Source organism: Rhinolophus sinicus, chromosome 14, assembly GCF_057876585.1.
Source record: "Rhinolophus sinicus isolate RSI-liver-muscle chromosome 14, RSI-T2T, whole genome shotgun sequence".
Taxonomy (NCBI): Eukaryota; Metazoa; Chordata; class Mammalia; order Chiroptera; family Rhinolophidae; genus Rhinolophus; species Rhinolophus sinicus.
The window spans coordinates 147,759,188-147,786,632 of record NC_142514.1 but is presented as its reverse complement, the minus strand read 5'-3'; the positions used below and the strand labels follow the sequence as shown (position 1 = coordinate 147,786,632).

The following is a 27,445-nucleotide window of genomic DNA, read 5'->3' as shown; positions in this document are numbered from 1 at the left end:
GACACTAGAGTAACAGGCAGAGGAGAGGCAGACAAGACAGGAAAGAGGTGGCAGGGTTTGCGAGTTCCTGATTCAGGCCTGTCCACCAGATTGATTCCAGTACGTGGGCTTCCTTCTGCTGTACAGGCGCTGTGCCAAAGAGACTCAGTAATTAAAATAAGAAATGAGAGTCCCCTGATAGGTTATTGTACCCAGGGCCCTAAAAATGATGGAAAGGCAGCCTACTTCTGCCATGGGGTGAACCCAAAAGTAATTACCGGGATACTTCACAGAGAATTGAGTAAGTCCCTGTAACTGGCACATTGATTTATATAAGACCCAGAGATTTTGAGAGATTTGAGAGAATATTAAGGATCAATCAATATTTTAATTTATTTCGGGGTCCTGGAGACTCCAGCTCTGAAGAAAACGGCCAGGAGGAAACTGACCTTACAATATGGCTGGCTGGCAGGAGGCAGGGAGACACTTGGACGCCAGCTTGTTTGGCAAAAGCTACAGGGAAGGTCTTCTCTGTTCTGGAATGTTCTCTCTCTTCACAGCATCAGTCAGAATGTCAGGCAGACAAGGCGTGGAGGGCCTCATGGTGAATGTCCTCTGGGGACGGGCCAAGGAGGCTCTCAGCTCAGAGATGCAGAGCTTGGTCCCCTCAGGAGAGAGTCCTCAGGGCCTGGAAAGAGGAGCCTGCAGACTTTGTGCCCCTTCCAAGGACACACTGCTATGATCTGGAGACCTCCATAGAGCCACCAGACGATGCAGCCCCTTTGGGGGAGATCCAGAATCTTCTGCCTGGGGCCACACTCTCCCCATGCCCTTCCACAGGAGGTATGAGGCTTCGTCACACCTCTCTCAGAGCTCCTGAACACCTGTCTCTGACCATAATTACCCACACATCTAAGTCCCCTGTCAGACGGTACACTCCCTTTGGGCAGGGACCATGTCTGATCCCTGTCTGTGGCCCCAGCACCTGGCATCATGCCAGAACAGGCAGATATAAGAATATCATGCATGGAATCAATGAATGGTCAAATGAACTAACGCAAGAAAAAAATAAATATTTGTTCGTGAAAATGTTTCTTAAAGGTCACATGATGTATTTGGATCAGTCAAGTTTTAACAGCAAACAGAGGACACATTCATACGGGGTCATGAGAAGAGTTGAGAAGGTGAAGACAGACAGAGTGTAGGGAACTGGCCAAGGCACGCAGCACGCCGGGGCTGACCATAGTGAGAGGAGACAGTCCTGGTGGGGCCAAGGGAGGAGCAGTGAGCCAGACCTGGAGAGGCCACGTGACAGGAGCAGCGGTCTTTCACAATAGAGGCAGCCAGCCCTCACTACCTGCAGAGAGAAAGTGGGGGAATAAGAACGCTGACCTTACTCTCCTCCCTTCCTCAAATCTCCTCCCTCCTTCTCCATTGATCAAAGCCAAGTAGAAGCCATAGGGCAGGGGAGCCCCTTGATTCAGGGTGGAGAAGCGTGGAGAGAAAGCCAAAGGTATCCAGCGCGGGATTATCAGATAACTGCCTAGGACATTGTGACTTACCCACCCCGTGAGAAGGGCTAGTTTGGGCAGGCCCAGCTGACGCCCTACAGCAGTGGTCATAAGCAGGGGGCAATTTTGCCCCCTACGGGACATTTGGCACTGTCTGCATACAGTTTGGTTTTTACAGTTTGGGAAGGGAGGGTGGGAAGGTGCTACCGGCTTTCATGGGTAGAGGCCAGAGATGCTACAAATATATGAAAATATATAAGACAGCCCCCATAACAAAGAATTATCCAGCCCAAGATATCAATAGTGCTGAGGCTGAGAACCCCTAGCCTAACAGAATGTTCCAGACAAACCCAGGCTCAGGGAAGGCATTGTATTGCCCTTGCATGGGCCAGAGAATGTTGCCCTCACTCTTCTGGAAAAGGCGGCATCATTAGGTCTGACCCCAGAGCCATCAGTCAGTGAGTGGCCTGTGTCCTGCCTTTTCATGTACCGTGGGGATGGTGCCATGTCCAGACAGAAGCCCCTCCACTCTATCCCTCCTCTCTGGCAGCAGAGTACCCAGGGTGGCCGGCATGGTGCAGGCTGGATGGCACTGTCCAAGCCATGGGCCTCCACAGCCTGGCTTTGCCTTCTCCCAGAGGCCAAGCCTCCTTCTCTTTCCCCTTGTTTTCAGTTTTATATATTCACACACTAACAACATTTGGTAAAAGTGAATCAAGTCTTGCCATCTGTCTCTTTCACTTTTATTATGTTTGTAACAAAAAGAAGCGTTGGGAAGAAATTGAATCCAAACTGCAAATAATGTGCTGCTTGCAGGGTAGCTGAGACCCTGGAGTAAGTCTGCTCTGCAAGGAAGGGGTCAGCCTCCATGGGTGCAGAAGTAGAGAGTACACAGACTGTGTTTCCATCATGATCTCACGCACTTCTAACAGCAGCCCCGGAAGTAGGGATTATAGTCCCCATTGACAGATGAGGAAACTGAGGCTGGTCCAGAGGAAATGAGTAGTCCAAGGTTGGGCTCCTAAAGTAGCAAAGTGAGATCTTAAGCTCTGCACTGGGCCTGTTGACTCCAAGATGTGGACAGTGTGGCTTCCTATTTCATCCTGACCTGACATTGTCAACTCATTCCCACTGGGGTTTGTTATCATATTAAAAACTATTAAGTATAATATTGTATGTCAACTATACTTCAATTAAAAAAAAAAAAAACTATTGGAGTTTAAGTAACTGTGGTCCTCAGAGAGCCCTATTTTTCTCCCTGTCACATCTTAGAGAGGTGTTCTCTCATCTGACCCTCTGGGGCCAAAACTGGAGAGAGAAAATGTTTCATTCATACACTCATGCCACAAATGTTTATTGAGCGCCAACCACGTACAAGATGCTACATGTGTGATGGGCCAGAGAACAGCATGCTGAGCGGGGCAGGAGATTTGGGAAAACAACCCTTGAAACCAGGTAGAGAACCCCATAATAATGGTAGACTGCATTTATTGAGGTCTCCCTGTGAGCTCGCTGCCATTATTTTATATTGTCCTTTATTCTGATTCACCCCATAATGTTGATACTATTGTAGCTCCCATTTTACAGATGAGAAAACTCAAGCAGTTAAGGAAATTGCTCAAGAATACCTAGCTTAATAGTTGGGCTCTGTTCTGACATGTGTTCCATGGATGAGCCTCGAGGACATTATGCTGAGTGAAATAAGCCAGTTACAGAAGAACCAATACTGTATGAGGTGTCTAGGGTGACTCATATTAAAATTCACAGAGACAGAAAGCAGAATAGTGGTTGCCAGAGCACAAGAAGGGCAGCATGGGGAGTTATCGTTTAATGGGTACAGAATTTCAGTTTGGGAAGATGAAGAAAGTTCTGGAGATGGGAAGTGGTAATGATGGTTGCACAAAAATGTGAATGTAGTTAATGCCACCAAACCATATAGTTAAAAATGGTTAAAATGGTAAATTTTATATTATGTATATTTTGTCACAGTAAAAAAGTGAAAAAATGTAACTTGTAAGTTGACTATTAAAATTCATAAATTGGTAGGAAAAAAAAAAGTTAGTCACTGGAACCCATTCTCTTAACCACCCCTGTTTAGATGGTTGATACCACTGTGCCACATCTAAAGAGAGAATAGACCTAATGTAAGCCAGGAGCTGAAATGGTGGAATGAAGTAGAGAGATGCAGGTAAACTTGGGTCCAAAAGTGGGGACAGACCAGACACAAACTGGCTGAGATATTAAAACATGGGAGAGACTGAGCAGACAGGACGACACGTGGTGGGAATAGGGCTGGCTTAGGATGACTTACAGGTGTGGTCCTGGCTGCTGAACCTCTGGACTCTTGCCAGGTGACGGGCAGCCTGTGCTAGGGGCAAAGTGTGACGAGGTATGAACTCAGCAACATTTTAAGGTGTAGTATCTTCCTTTTAGAAATTTTGCCCAGGTACCTGGCAGTTCTAGAGTTCTGGACCAAGTCAGTTCTGCAGATGAGACTGAGTGGCACAGGTATACAAGGCCCAGAGCGTGATGAGCCCTGGGATGATATTACTGAGCACCAGGGGCCAGCAGGAACTCCCTAAGCTGCTCCAGGAGCCTAATTCAAAATGAAGGCTGCCGGAGACGGCAGCACACAGGTGTGATGGCTGGGGCCAGGTCAAACAGGATTCTCCTAAGGAGATACATCATGGGTGTCAGTAGCCAGGAAATGAAGCCAGAGGTTGGAAGCTGGAAGGAGCTGATGGATGCAGCCAAAGGAGAGACCAGGCAGAGGAGGGAACAAAGGCCAGGTGAAGGCTGGTGCTAAGCCGATGGGAATATGGAGGAAGGCACTTGTTCGAGACATGTGGGCTCAGAAGCTAAGTCTGCAAGTGTGGAAGGTTGAGCTGGGCCCTCTTTTTACCCAGGACCTGGGACCTGCCCCTGACCAGCGACAAGTCTTTAAAGGGACTGGCTTCCCATGAGTGACACTCCCTCTGCAGCCACAACTCTAGGGAGGGTTTAAGAATCATCTTTAGAGAAGCACTGTGCTGGCACAGACCCAGGAAGTCTGGCATCTCACCTCAGACGTACCTTGGTCTATGAATTCCTGTTCCCTCTTTAGTTAAATGAGGTGCAAACCTCACAGGCATGTTCTGAGGATCAAGTGAGAAAACAGGGGTGAAAGTTCTGTGACATCTCCATAAGTGGTTCATTTGTAAGTTGGCTTGAAAATGTTATACAGCAACACTGCAGCAGCCCACAGGCGCATACCTGCCACTAGGAAAAGGAAAATAATGTGACTTCAGAAAAACGCACGGTCTGGAACGGTGAGGAAGTGATAATGTACTATATCCTAATTAAATAATTATATTCTAATTAAAAACCAAAATCAAAGAAAAGCAGAGATTTGTAAAAATTCTGCTGCTATGAAGCCAGTGCCAGGAAGAACAAAAAATTGCAGGCAGAAATCCATGAATAATCAAGAGACCATGCCCAGCCCTGGGCTGTGGAACTACGTGAAGTCTGGTGGGTGGAGAAGCAGAGAGCCCAGTCTCAGGAATGTGGGTGCAGATGCACGGCGGGGCGGGGGGTGTGTGTGCAGATTTTCCATCCCGGAGCCATCTACTAACTAAATGTCTTCAGAACACACAGACACCAGCATTTCCAACAGGGTCCATAAACCCACCCCATTGCTCCTGGTCCCTCCTATTCTGTCCAGTCTAGAAATAAAATTAATGTTTCATTAAACAACAACAATAGATACCAGGAATTAAACAACTATAAGGTTACCATTATATCCTATAGGCCTGATACCAGGTTCAATATGTTGTATCTGTCATCTCATTGAATCTTAACAACTGCGCATTTTATATGTAAAGAACCTAAAGTTTTGAGAGGTTAAATAACTCATCTAACTTCTCCAGTCTAGCAAGAGGAAGAGCTAGGATTTCAACCCACATCTGTCTGGTGCCAAAATCAAGTACATTAACCCACAGGGCCTCTAATACCTTTGAGGGCTAACAAACATGTTAGAGCTAACCCTGCCTATTACATAAATAATCTCAAGTATGACAGCACAGAAAATGCCACTATGATGACCTGGACAATTTAAGGTCACTTAAAGATTGAAGAACCTGACTGAGTAACCTAAATCCCTGGAGGATTTCCAAGGGGGAAACGTGTAAATGAATTTAGGAGCATCTGCTAGGTGATTGGCCAGCAGCTGTAAATAGCGTTCCCCGAGGACTAATTTCCATGTAATGGCTCTTGGTGTTAAGAGTTGAGTGAACAATTGTAATAATAGGCAGGTTAATCTGCTTCATTATTTACACTTTGTGAACTGTTGAGCGGACGCAGTAAGGGTTTTGCCAAAGCAGAGCAGATCCCGAGAAGGCTTCTCTGCCTTAATTGTTACTTGGAAAAGGCGATTATTTCATTTGTGACTCTGGGCATATTGCAGAGAAGCAAGCTGCCATAGGTAATGAGTGGTTCGGCCAGTGCTGTCATTTCATTCTAATGGCTTGCAGAAAGGTTAGAGGGCTGGTAGTAATTAAAGCTATCTATCACCTTCAGGCCGCCACAAGCTTTGGAATCAAACTTGGGTTTGAAGGTGGGCTCCCCTGTGTAACTACTAGGGTGTATGTTACTATGTAAGTTACTAGAACTAGAGTTTCCAGAGCCCCATTCTTTCCCCTCCTTGCCCCGCAAGGCTTTTGGTGAAGCAATTTATTCAAGAGACTGAAAACATGACCCAGTAAACATTCGTTTTCTGTGTTCTGGAGAAAAACATACTGACTAAATTTAGGGGTTGTATATAGGCCCTTCAAATGATTGAAGATCAGGCTGTTTTTCCTTCTTTCCTGATTTGTTTCTAACACTAACCGGGAGACAACCTCCATGGTAGTGGGACACAACCTCCCACCGGGAGACAACCTCCATGGTAGTGGAAAGATCATGGATATTCCAATGGGACAGAATGGTACAAATCCCATCTCCCCACCCAAGCTCTGAGATCCTGGCAAGATACTTCATCTCTCTGAGCCTTAGTTTCAGGGGCATTCCTATTTTGACTATTCTTGAGTAACCCTGAAAACCCAAGAAGTGTAAATTTGCTGAGATTTAGCGTAAGTGTTACTTTAGGTGTTTCTAAAGAAGTGGATCACCCGCTGCCCAGTACCCACACCTCCACATAGCTATGGTTATGGGGGTCTCTGCTTGAACTCAAGTAGAGATTTCAAATAGCATTTTATCGTAAAATATAGCATATATACAGAAAAATGAACAAAACAAAAATGTACAGCAAAAAAATATATATGGAGGACAGCATTTATCATAAAGGAACACCTGTGAAATCAATTTCCAGGTGAAGATTTAGCTCAGCAAACTTTTTCTATTAAAAATCCAGATAGCAAATATTTCACTTAGCTGATTTGGTCCCGTTAGCAAATACTTCAGTCTACCATAGTATCGGGAAAGCAGCCATTGGACAATAGTAAATGAGTTGGACCTGACTTGTTCCAATAAAACCTTATTTACAAAAATAAGCCTAAGACTAACTTGATGACCTCTGATTTAGATGGTTATCAACATTCCAGATGACATATCATGCTTCCTCCTCAACAAGGACAACATTACCCTGATTTTTATGGCAATTACTTCCATATTTTATAGTTTTACTGCCTAAACATGCATCACTAAACACGAATGTTTTGCCTACATTTTTCACTTAATATAAATGGAGTCACACAGTACTTATTCCTTTGAGTCAAACTTTTCCAACAACATTACTGGCATATAGTTCTAGATCATTCAACTTTACTTTTGGTGCACATTTAGACTGTTCCTAGTTAGGGATCATGGTGGAAAATGCAGCAATGAATATTCTTATACAAACCTCTTAGTACACATGTGCATGAATTTCTGTTGGGTATAAATCTAGGAATGAAATTGTTGGGTCATAGAATATGTATAGGATCAACTTCAGAATATAATGACAACTCCTTTCCATAGAAATTGGGTGAATTTACACTTCTATCAGCAATGTATGTTAAGAGTTCCAATTGTTCCATATCCACTCCAGCACTTGGGATTACCAGACTTAAAATTTATCCATTCTGGTTGAGTGTAGTGATATCTCATGGTTTTGATTTATGTTCCCTGATTAGTAATGGGTTCTAACACCTTTTCATGCATTTGTTGGTCACTTAGATACCTTCATTTGTGCCTATTCAAATCTTCTGCTTATTTTTCTATGTGACTGTTGAGTTTTCCTTGTAGGTTTGTAATTCTTTTTATATTCCTAGTATCAGCTTTTTGTCTATTATATGTATAGCAAATATTTTCTCCCACTCTTTGTTGAATTTTCGCCTTTTTAATGGTGTTATTTGATAAACAGACAAGTTCTTAATTTCAATGTAGTAAACATCATTAATGTTTTCATTACAGTTAGCACTTTATTTATATTCAGTCTAAGAAATCTTTCCATACACCAAAGTTATGATCTTCACTTTTGCTAAGTTTAGTTTTTCTAGAATATTGCCAACTAATCTAAACCTAGGCTATGTTAATAATATTCATTAATATCATCTTATTATTTTTAGGATCAGCAGAATCTCTAGCAATGTTACCCTTTTCATCCCTAACATTGGATATGCACCTTCTCTCTTTTCTTCTTGATCTACTCAGTAGAGGTATATCAAGGATATCAGTCTTTTCAAAGAACCAAATTTGGGTTGTGTTGAGCTTCTCCATTGTATTTTCTGTTTCATTAATTTTTGCTTATATTTATTATTAAATTTAATTCTACTTTCTTTGCCATTAATGTACTGTTCTTATGTATTACCATAGTATGAAGATGCTTTCTTCTTTACAAACCTACACACAAAAAGTCTGATATTTTTATTATCGTTCAGTTCAAAAAAGTTTCTAATGTTCTTTGTGACTTCTACTTTGACCCACAAGCTGTTTTGAAATGTATTCCTAAATTTCTAAACATATGGAAAATTTATTATTATTATGCCTTTGTTATTGATTTCAGGTTTAAGTGTATGTCTTCAGTTCTTTGAAATTTGTTGAAACTTGTTTTGTGACCCAGCATAAGAATGTTCCGGGTATACTTGAAAAGACAAATGTGTAGTTTTAATTTGTTGGGTGGAAACTTGTTTTTCTGGAGCTGGACAAGTTGATACTAAAGTTTACGGGAAAATGAACACAAAAAAAACAACAACTAGGAAAAATACTGAAAAGCAAGAACTCTGAAATGGAACTAGCCTTACCAGTTATTAAAACATATTACAAACCCTCTATAACTAAAATGATGTGGTGCTGACACATAAACTGAAAGACAAACTATTGAAATGGAACATAAATTCAAGAAACAAATCCAAGTACATATGGAAATTATGCATATAATGTAAGTGGCATCTCAAATCATTGGAGCAAAGAATTCCTTTTTAATAAATAGTATGGGAAAATGAGAGTCATTTGTAAAAAAAATTAAATTACATTATTTTCTTATACCGTATATAAGAAAAAACTCAAATTGAATCAGGTATCTAAATATACTAAATTAAACTATATAAGTACTAGAAGAAAACATGGGTAAATTCCTCTATAACCTGGGTGCAGGGAAGGATTTTTATTCTTTATAGTTACTGTATTTTTAACTGCTAGAATTCTCATTTGTTTTGTATTTTTATAGCTTCCAGATACCTACCAAGATTCTCAACCTTCTGTATTATTCTCTTGCACATAGTAACCATAGTTATTTTCAGTTTATCTGATAACTTCAATATCTGAATCCCCTAAGAGATTATTTCTGTTATTAGTTATTTCTGCAATTGCATTTCTGCTGCCAAGAAAAAAGAATAAAGGACTCTATTGGCTCTTTGCTTATAGATGCCTTCTTGTTTGGTTAAATAAAATGCCTACAGGGGCCAGGAAGGTAACACAAATTAATAAATAGAGCCCAATAAAATGTAACAGGAAAGGGTGGGGACTGGCTAGCTGGGGAATATATTTCCCAACCAAAGGCTTTCAAGTTCAAAAACTGTAAATACTTTCAAGACAAACAAAACACATTTGTGAACTCAATTTACTTTCCCAGTGCCATAAACTTGTGGTCCCTAAACTAGAGACTGGTGTATTCCTTCCCTTAAGAAACTTTCAGGTAGTTGCATCCATTTATTTGCACTAAGGGATAGAACGTGAAGAATTATTGTGAATTCTCAGGTGGCCGGGTGGCTCAGTTGGTTAGAGCGTGAGCTCTGAATGACAGAGTTACCAGTTCAATTCCTGTTAGAGATGGTGGGTTGTGACCCCTGCAAGTAAAGATTGAAAATGGTGACTGGACTTGGAGCTGAGCTGCGCCCTCCACAACTAGATTGAAAGACAACGACTTGGAGCTGATGGGCCCTGGAGAAACACACTGTTCCCCAAAATTCCCCAATAAAATTAAAAAAAAACAAAAACAAAAACTACCAAACTGTTTTTAAAAAAAAAAAAAATTATTGTGAAGTCTTGACAGTATCAATAGCTAATATTTATATAATCCACATTACATGTTGAGAATTCCTATAAAGACTTTACATATATTAATTTAATCCTTACAACAATATTATGAAGTAATCTGTCATCATCCTTTATTTTATAGATGAGGAAACTGAAACGCCGAGAGATTTAAGAAACTTGACCAAGCTCACTCAGCTAGTAAGTAGCAGAGCTGGGACTTAGACCCCAGCAGTATGGTTCTAGAGGCCATGGTCTCTACCACTACACAATCCTGCCTCTCAAGATACAGAGGAAGAAAAGAGCATCAGTTCTGGAAGTTGAAATTCTTGACTGCACTCCATTTGCTTCAGTGACCATAAAATCCACAAAGGAGCAGAAAGAAAGATGCTGTTTTTGTGAGCACTCTGAAATTCTCTATTCCTTAAGCTCCACTGTGTTGTCATTCTGTCTACTGTAAATCAGGATGCATTTGAACGTCAATTCAATTAGTAAATGTATAATTGTTGTCTTCATAAACCATACTTTGACATTTAATATGCCAAACATGATCATTTTATGAACAAACCAAGTTACCCATAATACATTTTTATGTTCTGCAGCTATCAAGATGGCTTCAGATTTAGAGTGCTTAAAAAAAAAAAAAAACAACTATATCATAAATTTCAATTTTCCCTAAAATTGCCTTTTTTAAATGAACCAGGAAAAAATATATTTCTGTCAATGTTTCCCCTCTAGTAGTTTCAGAATTCCTGAAAAGTTGAAAATTGCTCCAAGATTGAGGGGCCCATGCAGCTCTGAACAGTCATTCATATCAAAGTATGTTCTATACTTTTCTGGGGGGCTTGTGGGGTTGGCCATATATTCACAGGATTGGGGGAGACAGACCCACTTCCAAAATTTAAATAGTTTATATGCTCAGTATATGTAGTCTAGAGCTCTACAAAGTGGTTTCTACACGAAAGACCTTTCTGGTGATGAGATGAGATAGTGCTGATGGGGTGGGGTCCTCAAGTGGCTACTATACTGGAGATCTGAGGAAGGAGTGGGTAGGCCTGCGAGCTGGAAATGGCTGAAAATCTGTACCCTGAAAAGCTCACCCACTCCTTCCTCGGGACTGTGGATGATAATAGACTTCTCTGGTCCTGGAAGCCATCCCTGTCCCCTTAGAAATACAAACTAGGTAAAGGTTTGGCAGAACACTTCATCAGGAACCTCTAAAGATTCAGAAGAATTTCTGAAAGAGGGAAACTGATGAGGCCAGATAGGGAGGAGAGCATATTCCTTGCTTTCAAGGAGCAGGAAAAATAAATAAAATATTGTATTCAAGACTGGTTATTGGCTCAGGTTGTCACACTCCAAACACCATGAATGAGTTTGGGGTGGCAGAAGGTAGAGAGGTAGAGCAATACCAAAAATCAGTAAGATCAGTGAAACAGAATAGAAAGCTAAGAATAGATCCCAGCATACATGAGAAGTTAGTTTACAGTAGAGGTAGTTTTGCAAATGACTGGGGAAACCATGATTATTCAGTAAATTATTCGATATAAAACACTAACCATTGGGCCAAAATGGTTAGAAGTCAGGTCTCCACCTTCTACCATATAGAAAAATGAATTAAATATTAAAATTTGAAAGTTTTTAATAAAAAACATAAAAGAAAGTATTCCAAAAAAAGTGACAGTACATGAGCAAATTTATAAAACTTTATTGTCCAAAACCTACATGAGTGAACAAAAAAGAATTAAATAGCACATGTACCAACAGCACTGAAACTATAGTAGAATCTGTATCTCACACCACAAATTTCAATATCTTAGAACTGATATAAAAGGTATTTGACTGTAGAAATTGTCAGAGGGAGTGCAAAACAGAGTCATGGAGACTAAAAAGAAAACATTCTTTAAAATCTTACTAATAATCTCAAGATCCATCCATGTTGTTACAAATGGCAGTATTTCATCTTTTCTTCCAGTCGAGTAATATTCCATTGTGTATACATACCACATCTTCTTTATCCAATCATTTATCGAAGGACACTTTGGTTGTTTCCATGTCTTAGCCACCATAAATAATGGATCCTGAGATTATTATGCTAAACAAAATAAGTCACGTAGAAAAAGTCAAGAACCATGTAACTTCACTCATATGTGGGATATAAAACTGAAAACAACAAAGGAACAAGACATACAAAGAAACAAAAACTCATAGACACTGACAACAGTTTAGTAGTTACCAGAGGGTAAGTGGGGAGGTGGAGTAGTAGATGAGGGAAAAGGGGATCAAATAAATATATGGTGACAGAAGAAGAACTGACTCTGGCTGGTGAGCACACAAGGTGATATATAGATGATGTATTATACAAATTAACACTTGAAACGTATATAATTTTACTAACCATTATCACCACAATAAATTTAAATAAATAAATTAATTAAAATCTTACTGATATCCTTTCCACATCCCATTTGGAATAATGTGAACAAGGGCTAAAAGTGACCAGAGGGAATGTGCAATGCCCTACCTAGAGCTCCCTTTCCCCAATGTACATAATTTCCAGAGCACAATACAGGAGAGAAACAAGAGAATATACCCTTAAGGATAACTCCCAAATGGCCCAGTTGGGCAGGAGAAAAAAATAACAGGGCCATTTGTGGGGACAGAGCCCCAGAAAGTAGTTTACAGGCTCTCGGCCTCACGTGAAGGGGTGCTGGCTTGGGTGGTGAATGGCCGTCGGCTGTGGCTGATTGGCAGTCGGCTGTGGCCGGTTAGCCGATTGGCCGCTGGTATAACTGCTGCGACTACGGAGGATTGCCGAGGAGCCGAGCAGAGCCGAAGAGAGCGGAAGAGGAGGTCCGAGGAGAGCGGGAGAGGAGAGCCGAGAGAGAGGAACAGAGTCGAGAGAGTGGAGGAGAGTCATCGGTCAGTCGGTTGGCGGAAAGGCGGACGGCAGGTCACGCGTCCGGTGGGCCCAGCCTCCAGTGAGACCATAGTGGTATGACTCCCCTACCTATGGCTCCGTGGGTGTTCCTTTTAGGCCTCACCATATCCTGCGTTCTTGTGTGGGGAGCGGGAGCAGAGACCCCGCAGGCTGCCCCGCCTGAAAGATGGCACGGCGAGAAGGCCTCCGCGCACGACAAATGGCGCAGCGAGCAGGGTCTCCTGCACGACACCATTTCAAACCAAAAGCCAGGAACCTCTAGGATTTTATGCAAACATGGCCAACTCACCACAAAGCAGAGTGAACAAACTAAGAACTAAAGAATACAGCCCTGGGACAGAATCTGGTCCCAAATCAGCACAGTTCTCCAGAGCAATGAACCCATGTAAGCTTTTAATTCTCAGCAGCTAAAGCAATCACAATCACAAGGCAGAAGGTGAAATTTTTAATTCTTCAATTATAATTTTGTAATTATAATTTTATAATTTATAAGTTATAATTTTATAATTGTATAATAAAATTATAAAATTTGAATTTAAATTTATAATTCAATTCCTGACAGACGAGGAAGTAGAAATACTTGAAATGAAAACCTCTTTAGGATACTCACAGGCATGCACAATCTGACAATCAAGTTCGAGAACTTGTTGCAACAATGTTGTTAACCTTTTTTTGACATCAGAGGGATTATTCATTATGAATTTGTACCAACTGGACAAACAGTTAACCAAGTTTACTATTTGTAAGTCCTGAAAAGGCTGCATGAAAAAATTAGACAACCTGAACTTTTCGCCAAAAATTCATGGCTCTTGCATCAAGACAATGCACCAGCTCACACGGCACTGTCTGTGAGGGACTTTTTAGCCAGGAAACAAATAACTGTATTGGAACACCCACCCTAGTCACCTGATCTGGCCCCCAATGACTTCTTTCTTTACCCAAATATAAAGGAAATATTGAAAGGAAGACATTTTGATGACATTCAGGACATCAAAAGTAATATGATGACAGCTCTGATGGCCATTCCAGAAAAAGAGTTCAAAAATTGCTTTGAAGGGTGGATTAGGCACTGGTGTCAGTGCATAGCTTCCCAAGGGGAGAACTTCAAAGGTGACCATAGTGATATTCAGCAATGAGGTATGTAGCACTTTTTCTAGGATGAGTTCGAGATCTTAATTGTCCGACCTCGTTCGTGTGTGTGTGTGTGTGTGTGTGTGTGTATTAAATGAACAAAAATCAGACCATACCAACAAAATGTTGGCTTTGGAGAGGTATGAGAAAACTGTGCACACCAATTTTCTTATCTTTCATGGGAGGTGGGGACTATCTGTAGATATTGCTTCATTTATGAAGTTAAGAATATAAAATTAAAAGTATGTTAAACTGTGTAATTTAAGTATACATGGAGACATACTAAACAGTAGAGCTGAAAACAGGCCATATACCTTCCAAATTAGCAAAGTAGAAAATACGAAATATACAACAATAGCAAATGATCGAAAGCTAGGAAATAGCAAGAAAGAATTTAAAAAGCAGAAAATAGAAAATATGTAACAGAAATAAAACTAAAAACACCAGATATGATAGTAAGTGTTAATATAAAGCATTAACCTAATGCATAAAAAGAGTTTTCAGATAGGGTAAAATAAATTAAATCTAGCTCTAAAATAAACTAAATCTATATAAAAGCAACACGTCTAGTACTAGGTATCCTTCATTTGCCCTCCAATCCACTCTCGGCTGTTACCCACCACTTTGTGAGCCAACCAACACCAATGTATCACCATGTTGCCTTATCCTCTGGCTTCCAGTTGGGTTTAGGAAGTACCAACAGGAGCTCTGAGAAAGGGAGGAGATGAGATCAGGGCACTTATTTCCTTTGTTCTTCCTGCAGAGTCACCATGGCCGGCTGCCTCCCACCACCAGAGGCCACAGCTCCTGTCAGGCAGTCCTTTCCTTTCAGGTTCTGGTACCTGACACATGAGTGGTAATTGTGCCCCATGTTAAGTCCAACCATGATGTTGCTCCTACTGGTTTCTCCACACCCTCACACCTCTGCAAATGGTTCCTTTAAATTCTCATCAAATTACCCAATTTGAGCATGGCACCTGTTTCCTGCCAGGACCCTAACTGATACACACTGAAACAAAGGTACTCATAAAGCTGAACGTACACAAGTGGGCAAAAGAATACTAGGCAAATTGAAAGAAAAAGAAGTCAGGGTTTATCTTCCTCGGAAAACTCAAAGATCATTAAATTCAATTAAAAACATCGCATAATTATGATGAAGGGTAAGATACACATTGACGTAAAATGGTCTGGAAGCTATATGTGGTAAATTATATAGAGTTAAAATATATGAAGCCAAAAACTGCTGGACATACAATGAAAAAGAGGCCAATAAGACATTTTAATATCTCTTGATCTTTAAAGATCAAGCTAAACATTACTGGGAAAACTGGTGAAAATGAACAGGTCTGTAATTCAGTTAATAGAATTGTACTAATGTTAACTTCTTAGTTTTTACAAATGTACTGCGTTATGTTGAGTAATGCTAGGGAAGCTAAGTGAAGGGAATATATTTACAAACCTTTCTGTAAATCTAAAATTCTTTCAACATAGAAAGTTTAGAAGAAGCTCAAGTTAATAGAAGAAAAATATATAGAAAATCTGAACGACATAATTAACAATATCAACCTAAGTACAGAAACTACTCTTTATTCTCAGCCGGTCCTGAAATGTAAAAATTCTCTATATAGTTGGCAAGAGAAATGTCAAATATTCTAAAAAATAAAAACATCAACCATATTATTATCCATAATTCAAATCAAACCCTCTGACCATTTTAAAACTTTCTCCCATACCTAAACAAGTTTTTTAAGTTTAGGAAGAAATCACAACCACAAATACAGAAAGTAGCAGTTACTGCTTGTTGCATTTTCTATAATCATTTTCCTTCTTCCCTTATTTCAAGCTTTACCCTGATTTTGTTCTATATCCACTCTTCTCCAGGTAGCCATCTGCTTCTGGTGAGGTGGGGTCCAACCTCAGTTCCAGGAGGTGAATCTCCATTGGTCTAAATCAAATCAGTCGTGAGCTTACAGATGGACACACAAAACAATCCTAGCAAATGAGCTTTGAAGGAGAGTCTGATGAGTGACTGCTGGGAAAGGCTTACTTCAGTGCTAAAAAGAAACAGTCCCTTTTCTGCATCTGGAAACTGTCATGGGCATGTGACACTCAAAGCTACATCTTACCACCATGAAGGAAATAGCCTAAGGACAAGTTCTATATTCTGATGATGGCAAAACAGATTAGTCAAGAACACGGGTGTTTGAAGGGCCTCGAACTGCTGAATGAACCAGCCCTGAAACTCTTACCTCAAACTTCTTGTTATGGGAAATAATGACTCCTTAAGGCATTTGAATCAGGGCTTTCTGTTATTTGCTGCTGAAAGAACCCTACCTAATGTACAAAACATCGGGGAAATACTGAACATGAAAACACTGCATATTAAAATCTATAGGATGCAGCCAAAACATTATTCAGAGAAAGTCATTTCCTTTCATCCCTTTCATTTCCAATACACACACTCTGCCTCAAATACATTGAGAATCGAAATCAAGAAGCTAGAGAAAAGGAAAGCAATATAATGTCAAGGAAGGCAGGAGAAAATGATTCATTCAGAAAGAAATGCATTGTTTTCTATGCCACCAACCAAACAGTGCATCTGGGCCTACAACTTCCTTTACATTAGAACGTTTCCTCCGCCTCAGCTTCCCTACCACCCCTTGAGCTCAGCTTCAGATTTTGTCTCTCCTTCCCACTCCCAAGGCAGGAGGATACATGGCAACCCCCCTGATGTCCCAGCCCTCACGGGAAGAGTGTTTACCAGTCCCTGCTACACCTTCCTCATCAAACCAGTGTAGCCCCAGATGACCAGGAACTGACTGTGGTGTTAAGTTCCTGACATATGAAAAAAGTACAAGTGTGTTAGGAAGAGAGCAGCAAAAGGTCCAGAAGGGAATCTAGAATCTAGTGAGAGGCCTCCACACCAGGCCAGGACACACACACCCCCAGCACTCTTAGGGTGCTGACTGAGTTGCTTCATGAGGAACCTGTACATGTTTCCTAGTTTGTTTATAATTAGCTACATACATTTATGCTCAGGTCAAGGTAGAATAAACTACATATACTTTTCATTCCAGAGCATGAGTTCAGAAATTCTCCAGAAATCCTTTTGTCTATTTATCTCTTCAGATCTCACATTAAAATCCCATTCAGTGTTTGGACTTGGAAGACCTCATCTGACTATAACAAATGTTGTCCTGACCTCAGAATGGGCAAAAACAAAGAAGCAGGTCCCCTATGTCACAATTATCATTATCACAAAACAACGACAATGCTAGCAGATAACCTTGACTGAGTGAGCATTTGCCACGTGGCAGAAACTATGCTAAGCACTTTACGTGCATCGTTTCATTTCATCCTGACAGAGGAGGAAGTAGAAAGTGGGATTCAAACCCAGGCCTGTTTATCTCCAAATATTTAACCACAACACTGAACTAACCACACCAGGCTTTTGGTGGGCTTGTTTTTGTTGTCTATCTAATAGTGCTAAATGTTACACTTTACAATGGTTTCCACATTTCATCCTCACAACAACCCAGTGAAGCAAAAATGATCATCACCATTTATAGATGAGGCTCGAAGAAGTAGTAGTTTTAGGTTGTGCACCGTGTGAGTGATGGAGCCAGAATCGGAGCTTCCTTCCTTCTCTGAAGCCCAGGCTTTTCCACACGACCTCTTCTCATGCTAATCCTTGCTCTCCAATTACCTAAACGTTTCTAAAAATTGGAAACTGCAACCAAAATAAGCTGATAAAATCCCTATTAACACTTATGAAGAGTCTTCATTAGACTCTCTCCACAATTTTCTTCTCCATTTTCTTATCAAGGGGTTGCACACAGCCTATAATTATGCCAATCAAAGTGACAGCCACTTTGGAAGTTCTCGACACATTACTATACAATTTAGGAAATTATCAGCAGGCCCCAAGGAAAGCATAGATTTCAGCCAAAGTAACTGTTTGGATAGGGGAGCTTCCCAGAAATGAGATCAGCTCTTTCCCCAAAGTTCTCCAGTCTTTTTTGAAAGGTGACTAGAGTAAAGTGGTAAATGCCTTCTTTATACCAAATATTGGAAAGCATACTCTTGTCCCAGGCTTTTTCCTCATCTGAAACCATACTAGCCAGAACCAAGGGATGAAAAAATCAGCCCTGCACTCTACAACACAGAGAGAGATGCATAACAGGGAAACTGTTAGTCAAAGAAAGTTACACCCTCAGCAGAACGATGGACATCTCTAAAATACATGTACGGATGAAAAAAGCGGCGGGGTGGGGTTCTATGGAAAGTAATCTCACAGGGTGATCTGATCACAAATTCCTAACTGGGCAGGTCATGGTGGGTCGTCATGCCCCAGGCATATAACTTCTTTGGTGAAAGGTTTTAAGCCAGCCCTGTCCATTGTTGTGTGCCAGCCCTATGCATCTAGGTTAACACACCTTTGAAATACCAGACGTAATACCCACCAAAAGGAGTATTAATCTTCAAGAGGGCACATCATCTTGTTGATGGTCCTGTAAGCTGATCCCCGCCTTGCTTTCTCCCACCTCCATGTAACCTTCTTTACGCTCTCTCCTTAATTCCAAATACAAAAAACGAAGCTGCAAAACTTTTTTTCCAGAGCATTTGAGATCTTGCTCCCCAGCATATGTCATCAGTTTGGCTCAAATAAACTCATAAAAATTCTCTACACATTTGGATGTTTCTTATGTCAACATATGATATCAGTATCTCTTACAAACACTTTTTGAAATTCCCTAGACTACTAGGTTTCCTTCACTTCCCCTGAGTATCACGAGATCTTCCCTACGTGAGTATGAAAAGATCAGCTCCTCCCTTGTTGACCATCAGGCAATTCTCAAAGGTGATCTTAGATTACATTTGTGTATAAAAGAAAGCCTGTGATTTTCAGGGGCTAAAAACTAGGATGCGGTAGTCATGCACGTTCCGGTTGGTAAGTACTTCTCTTCTTTCTTCTGTAGAAAACAGAAATATCTTGTTTAAATTCTGAGAGCATAGTCTTATTTTGCATCATAAATTAAGCCCAGAAGGACATCTTGAAAAACTCTGTGGTGGATTCTGTTTCTGGCAACGGCCAACTAGATTGTTTCAGCCCAAATATCTCTCTAAAAACAATTATACAATCTAAACAAAAATTTTGAAAATCTGTTTGAAGTCATAGGAAAGCTATAAGATTATAAAAAACTTAGAGCATGGTAAAATGAAAATAAACAAGAGAGTTTAGCCTAGCATTTGGGGTTTCTCTAGAGGCAAGGGACAATTCCAAAAGCAGTGACTGACAGGCTGAGAAACTAAGTTTTTAGAAATCATACAGCTTAAGTGACAAAAAAAAAAAAAAAAAGAGTTCATGGTCTTTCAAGAAGGAGGGACTTTTCAGTTCCAGAATTTCAATTTAATTCTTTTTGATAGTTTCTAGTTCTCTGCCAAAATTTTTCTATCTTGATATTTAATCTTTAAAATTATTTTAAAAATTTGTGTGGGATGTCTCTAATGTCAGGATCTTTCATGAATATGTCTTTTTGTCTGTTTCTTTTTTTTCTCTTGTATTTTTGCACAAATCTTGTCTTCCTGCATGCCTGATAATTTTTTATTGCATGACAAATTGTAGAGATCATTTATGGCTCTGATATTTTACTCCAGAGAGGATTTACTTTCGTTTCTGGCAGTTCACCTTTAATTATAATCAGATATTAGATGGTTGAAAGTTGAGCTTCAGACCTTGTGAGGAATCATCTATTTCTAGTTGACACTTTCTTCTGAAAAGTAAAGGATCCTGATAAATACCAGGCTTTTGGTTAGCACCCCTAAATATAAGGTTGGCTTTCTTTTGTTGCCTGTGCTAAGAATCTATTGCCTAATCCAAGATCATTAAACATAGGGGTAAATACCTTTATGTTTTCTTCTGATAGTTTATAGTTTTAGCTCTTGTATTTCGTTCTTTGATCTATTTTGAATTAGTTTTTGTATACGGTGTGAGGTAGGGCCCCAACTTCATTCCTTTGCATCTGGATATCTAGTTGTCCCAGAACTATCTGCTGAAAAGACAATTCTTTCCCCCGCTGAATTGTTTTGGCAACCTTGTCAAAAATCTCTTGATCATAAATGTCATGAGTGTTTATTTCTGTACTCTCAATTCTATTCCATTTATCTGTATGTCTATCTTTATGCTAATACCACACTGTCTGTATCTTTGTAGTAAGTTTTGAAATCAGGAAAACGAGTCCTCCAACTTTTTTTCTTTTTCAAGATTGTTTTAGCTTTTAATAACTCCTTGAATTTCCATATGATTTTTAGATCAACTTTTCAGTTTCTGCAAAGAAGACAGCTGGCATTACAGGGATTGTGTTGAATCTATAGACCAATTTTTGAATATTGCCACCTTAACAATATTAAGTCTTCTGATCCATGAGGTTCAGAGAAGTTAAGTAACCTACCCATAGTCAGGTAACTTTTTATACATATCATGTTTCCCCGAAAATAAGACCTAGCCAGACAATCAGCTATAATGCGTCTTTTAAAGCGAAAATTAATATAAGACCCAGTCTTATTTTACTATAAGACTGGGTCATAATATAATATAATATAATATAATATAATATAATATAATATAATATAAAATAAAATAATACCAGGTCTTATATTAATTTTTGCTCCAAAAAATGCATTAGAGCTGATTGTCCGGCTAGGTCTTATTTTTGGAGAAACACGGTAATAGAAGTGAACTAGCTCTCCCTACTAACTTCTGCCATGGTTGAGTGCTAAGGAGACTAACCTATCCTAGCACCATCCCCCAGAGCCAAACAAAGACACTTTCATCTGAACAGTTGTCCACCGTGCCATTTGAAAAGTGAAGCTAAACTTCTCTAGAAATGTAACAAGATACAAAAAAAATCCATTTGTTGAACGAGCTCTCAAAAAGATTCTTTCAGTGAACAACTTGGGATAGAAGGCATGACCTCCCAGGGGCATCTCCAGTCATCTTCAGAGGTGGGAGCAAACCCGCTTTCTAAGGAGGGTGGGCCTATAACTATAGTCTTGTTTTGCTGAGTACGTTATGAAAACTTGGGCCAGAGCTGAATTGCTTGGAACGACAGAGGAAAAACTCCACCTAGTCCAGCATTTTCCAACTCTTCTTTTTCTCAAGGTTTCATTCAGCGTCTTCTCTTACTAAATGCTGAACAAATATTTAAAGAATATTTTGTTGAAGAGGCATCAAATTATCAGTCTGCCCAGTGTGCCCACGTGTCTCAGTCCAGCCCTACCTCCCCGCATTAGGATATTGCAAAGCCAAAGGCTTTATAGTCAATCTTAGTAATTAGCAAGAATTAAGCTTTTCACTGTGTCCACAAACAGTATGGATTGCGGTGTTTCTGCTTAGCTGATTGGAAAATTGTAACACTTTGGCTTTAGTGTTTTCAGCAGCTTTTAGCTAAGCATTCATTAATTATGCAAAACAGGCTTCAGGGGACTGATTCTATTGAGTTAATTACTATTGAGTGTTGCTAGCCAATTAGCAGACTTTTCTCTTATTGTGGGGAGGTTGCTGTGGGACATGCCACAGCAGAGCTGGCTCCCCTCACACTTCTCCTCAGTCCTACTCTATCTCCTGTCCATGACAGCACTCAGGAGCACCTTTGGTCAGGAAGACCAAGGTCAGGAAGGCAAGAACTTCCTCTCCATCCCTGGACCAACCTTCATCCTGGTCTATTTTGATGTTCATTTGGACATTGTACCTCAAAGTGTGGGCTGTGGACCAATAGAATCAGCATCACTGGGGATGCTTATTGAAATGAAGACTCTCAGGTCCAAACCCAGACTCCATGAATCAGAATCTACCTTTTAACAAAACCCCCAGTGACCCATATGCACATTAAAATTTGAGAATCATGTAGAAGACCCACCCAAAACCCTGCCTCTCACCGTTCCCAGCCCTTTTTATTCCAGAAGCTTCCTGGTTATTTACTTTAGCTATCACAGACACCCATGAACACATCTAGAACCTAGCCTTACCTCCACATTTGTAACCTTACCATCCTGTCCTACTCTCTGACTATTTTCAAATACCAACATGTAAATCTCTCACTCTCTTACTCCCAGTGCATATCCCATAGAGACCTCCAGTACATTGGCCATGCTATAATCTCCCCATATATCTCTATCAACTTGTAGCTTCCTTTCCTTTCCCATGATAAATAGCACTTTAATCATTCTCTCGTCATTGAGCTCAACTCTGCTGCCCCATATAGATCCTATGACAAATGCTAAGGCTTTTTTTGCTGCTGGAAAATCTTTTACATGTCCCTAGCAGCTTTCTCTCCCATTCCAGCCACCATTCCAAACTGTTACCCCTCTTTTCAAGCTCCTCATCTCAGCAGGTAAACTCTCCTTTAATCCTACAGAAAAATCCAAGCCAGACAACTCCCTTTCTTGCCCCCTTCAAACCTAGCTGCATCTGCCTGTATCTCTTTCTTCTCCCCCACTTCTTCAATGAAAGACATATCCCTCCTTCTGCCTCACGTTAGACTTGCAGATCCTTCCCAGGTAGGGAAGTTCCCTTCAGGATCTGGGTCCCATCAATCACTGTTTCTTATAACGTCAACCTTACCCTCTCCACTAGTTCCTTCCCACAAATTATAAATGTGCATGAGTCTCTCCCTTCTTTGAAAGGAGTGCCTGTCATAGCCCCATAATCTTCCCAAGGTAACCTCCTTTTTTGTCTTCACTTAAGAGTCAAGCTTTCTCAGCTCCTCAGGTTTGAGCAATTCCCATGACACCACCAGTGACAGATGGTCGGATCCAATGTGCGTTACCTTATCTGGCTCCCTGTGGCATCCGTACAGCTGGCATATCCTCCTTCCTAAAGTTTTCTCTTCCATTCAATTGAGTGGCACCATTCCTTCCTCCTGACCTTTGACCACGCTATCATCATTTCACTGGCGCCAGTTGGTCCTTTTTCTCTGAAATGTCTACATTCACCACATTATTTTCTTAGCTTTCTGCTTTACACACTTCTCCCCTAAGTGACCTTGTTCAAACTGTGGCTTCAACTTCAAATATGAAGATAAATCCAAATCTATTTCTCCCGCCTGTAGCTCTCTATAGACCATCAGAATTCTATATTCAGCTCCTTAGTGATGGACATTTCTATATGGATGCTCCACAGACACCAAAAAACTTGTGTCTTCCACATGCGCCTCACCCAGTCCCACTTCCAAGCCTTACCAGTCTCAAAGAATGAGACCACCATTCATTCTGAAGTCAAGACAGAAACTTGGAAATCGATTCTGTCCATCTTCTCTATTTTTCTCTCTCTCCTTACCTGCTGCTCTCTCCTCATCCTTCTCCCCATCTAATCTTGGGTGAAAACCAAGCCTCCTCTCCCAGCCACTTATCTCCTGAATATTCTGTGACTTTGACTACACTGTTTCACCTTATACCTGCTTCTTCTTCCTTAGAAGATCTCTTAGATCTGTCAACTTCTCCCTGTCCCCATTGCTAATGTCTTAATTCAAACCCTTATCACTTCTCTTCTGATCATTAAAATATCCATTTAAGTCTCTCTGCCCCCTTTAACCCGCCCCCAATCCATCTTCTACATTATTGCTGGGGGGAGCTTTCAAAAATGTAAATCCAAACCCCACTGCTCAACATACTTCAGTAGCTCCCCACAGTCTTCACAATAAAATTCAACTCTGCCTTCATAGCTCCTGACTATCTTTCTTGCTCTGTAGCCTCTGCCACTTCCTACAATCTCCCACCACAGCCCTTACATTGAACTTATTAGGTCCTACAATTCAATTAGAAGTCCCTCAAATGTAGCATGCTATTTCATGTCCCCAGTCATTGCAGATTCTTTCCCTTCTACCTGGAATGTCTTTCACACCTGTCTTCTTCTGGTTACCTGCTACTGATCCCATAAAACTCAGCTCTAGTTTTATCTCCTCTGAGAAGATTTTGTGACCATCCTTCCAGCAATATGATGTCTTTTCCAAGTGCCATTAACAATGATATTGTATATAACTATTAGTACTTTCCCATGTGTCTATGCTAAGTACCTTACCTACTTAACCTCATTTAATCCTCATTACAACGCTATGAAGAATTATTATGACCATCCCTATTTTACAATGAGGAAACTGAGGTTCAGAGAGGACAATTAACTTGAATGAAGTCATATTGGAGATGCAGGTTTCAAACTGAGATCTGTGTGACTCCAAAGCCTAAACACTGTGCTGTACCAGCATGCCCCCATGTTCACTTTTATCAAAACACTATCACAGTGTCCCTTAGCCTCTGGTCATATGTTTGTCTCGACCTGCCCCTCTTAGTGAAGGCAGTGAGGTCTTTGAAGTCAGAACTATGTCTTTCTTATTTGTGTACCCCCAGTGCAGACCACAGGGCCCTACAGATTGGCTGTGCAATGAACATGAGTGTATTAGTTTAGGCTGCCATATTAAAATTCCATAGTCTCAGTGCTTATGTAATAGAAATTTATTTTCATAAGCTGGAAAGTCCAAGATCAAAGTTCTGGCAAGGTTTGCTTTCGGGGGAAAGCTCTCTCCCTGGCTTGCAATGGCTACCTTTTCACTATGTCCTCATATGATGGAGTGAGAGAGTTCTCTGGTGTTTCTTCCTCTCTTATAAGGGACACCACTTCTTTCAAATCAGGGCTCCATCCTTATGACCTCCTTTAACCTTAATTACCTCCTTAAAGGTCCTGTCTCCAATACAATCATATGGAGGGGAAGGTATGTCTTCAATATATGAATGGGGGGATGCATAACTTAGCCCATAGCAATGAGTTACACCCCTCCACTGTTTCAATGATTGCATGGCATACATCCTGCTAACAGTGGAGACTGAGTGGCTTATATCTTCAGAGCTATTGGAAGTGCCTGGGATGATCCCAGGAAAACATCACAGAGGAAGAGTTATGAAGGATTCATAGACTACATATAGGTTAAAAAAGATGCAAAGAGCATCGTCTAAGGAAGAAGAAGCAGGTATAAGGTGGAACAGTGTAGTCAAAGTCACAGAATATTCAGGAGATAAGTGGCTGGGAGAGGAGGCTTGGTCATCATCCAAATCATGAAAGACCTTGAAGACTCTGCTCACAAACACAGATTTTATATAGGTAAAGATTGCATAGCCTTTCATCTCTCCCATAACCTTTGATTGATTGGTTGAGGCTGCCTACCACACTAAGAAGGATTCTGAGACCGCATCTGAGCTCATCAGAAAGAGGGGAGTGATAGATTAGTGATGTCTGCCTTGGCACTCAGTACAGCAGTCCCCTCCCTTATCCATGGTTTCACTTTCCAGTTTCAGCTACCCGTGGTCAACCACAGTCTGAAAATATTAACAGAAAATCCCAGAAATAAACAATTCATAAGTTTTAAATTGTGCACTCTTCTGAATAGCATGATGGAATCCCACGACAACCTGCCTGGGATGTAAGGCATCCCTTTGTCCAGTGTATTCACACTGTGTACACTACTGGCCATTAATCACTTAGTAGCCATCTAGGTTATCTTATTGACTGTGTTGGCAATGCTTGTGTTCAAGTAACCCTTATTTTACTTAATAATGGCCCCAAAGTTCAAGAGTAGTAATGCTGGCAATTCGAATATGCCAAAGAGAAGCTATAAAGTGCTTCCTTTAGGTGAAAAGGCAACTACAGTACAATAAGATATTTTGAAAGAGAAAGAGAGAGACCACATTCACATAACTTATATTACAGTATATTGTTATAACTGTTCTATTTTATTATTAGTTATTGTTGTTAATCTCTTACTGTGCCTAATTTCTAAATTAAACTTTATCATAGGTATGCATGTATAAGAAAAAAGAGTATATATAGGGTTTGGTACTATCCACAGCTTCAGGCATCCACTGGGGTCTTGGAACTTTTCTCCATGGATAAGAGTGGACTACTGTAGCAGCAAGAGTGTTGTGGATTGCCCACCTCTGCTAGGACACTGCCCTCCAAGTGCTTCCTGGTTACCTGGAGAACTCAGACTCACACACCTGCAAAAACATCCCTTATCACTACCACAGGGTCTGCCATGCTCTGCCAGGGTGTCATTTCCCAGCACCCAGAGTTCTGCTGGGAAGCCAGAACAGGGCTGGCTTCCTTCCATGCAGAGTTCTGGGCAAAAAACAGCAAGTCCCCAAATCTGCATTTGGCTTTTTCATGAGCCTCCAAAGCCATTCTACTTGTGCCCACAACTCACCAAATTTTCATAAAAATTGGTTAGTTCTTTCAGCTTCTGACCCTCACCTTCCTTACCTTAGGGACTCAGACATCAGCCAAGGGGTCAGGCTGTGAACAAAAGCCATGGCACCTATTGTCCTTGTCTCTGTTTTTTCCTGTAGCCCCTGACTGGAGCCAAACTTCTCGTACCTTCCTCAATTATAAAACCAAAGTTTCCTTACACCTTAATGGAAACAAGCAAATCTCGTGAGAAGATGGGTGCTGACCATACCGAGTCCTTGATTGTCCATGAAAATGCCTTATTACAGGGTGTTAAATTAGAAACACATGGAATGCCCTGCAAATGCCCCTCCCGACTCTACCACCGCTGGTGGCGCTGGGAGCATATTAATAGTAGAATTCAGTGAATCTTTACTGAGCAGACGCACTATGCTCAGTATTATCTTACTTAATCCTCGCATTACATCCTAGGAGGAAGGTAAGTGTTGTATTATGTGCTTTGGATTGGGATGAGGATGCCTGTAGTGTTAGCACTTATTTCCCTGTTGTCCTTCCTCAGTAGACTCTTCACAACCAAAGAGGGAGTTTATATTTGCCTCTGGGCCCAGCATTAAAAGGGAAACAGTTTCCTCCACCCTCATCTCTGAATTTGAAAAGGAAAGTGTTAGTAAGAATGAGAGTGAGAAAACCTCCACAATATTAACGATAATACTGAGAATTTACAGCAACTTTTCTGTGGGTTAAGAGTTTTCTGTACATTTAATCTTCACTACAACCCAAGGAGGTAGATGCTACGTAAGATTAGGGAACCAGGGCTCAGAGTGGGTAAATAACTTGCCCAAGGTCAAACAGCTGGTTAGTGCTGGAGCCAAAATTCAAATGCAGGCAGTCAAGCTCCAGCCCACACAGACTCTAGGTAATGCTGTCTCCTCTGCGAAGGTGAGGCTCAAGGAAACCAGGTCACCTCTGGTCAGTTGGGAATCCTTCACAAGTTAAATACTCTTCCTTGAGAGGAAAGACGAATTCGGAGTTTTCTTCTAACAAGCAGAGCCTCCTGGGGACAGCTCACCCTCTCTGCACACAGATGGGGGCTATGACCATGACAAGCTGAGGCTGCCTTTGACACATCCTAGAGTACCTGCTGGTAATAATTACCATGAAAAA

At 40.8% G+C, this 27,445-nt stretch overlaps 1 protein-coding gene across 2 annotated transcripts in view; it reads right to left on the bottom strand.

Moving 5' to 3' along the window:
• LOC109446121 (uncharacterized) overlaps positions 1–27,445 on the bottom strand; it is a 268,022-nt gene that overhangs the window by 15,077 nt on the left and 225,500 nt on the right. The gene's annotated exons all lie outside the window — the stretch shown is intronic.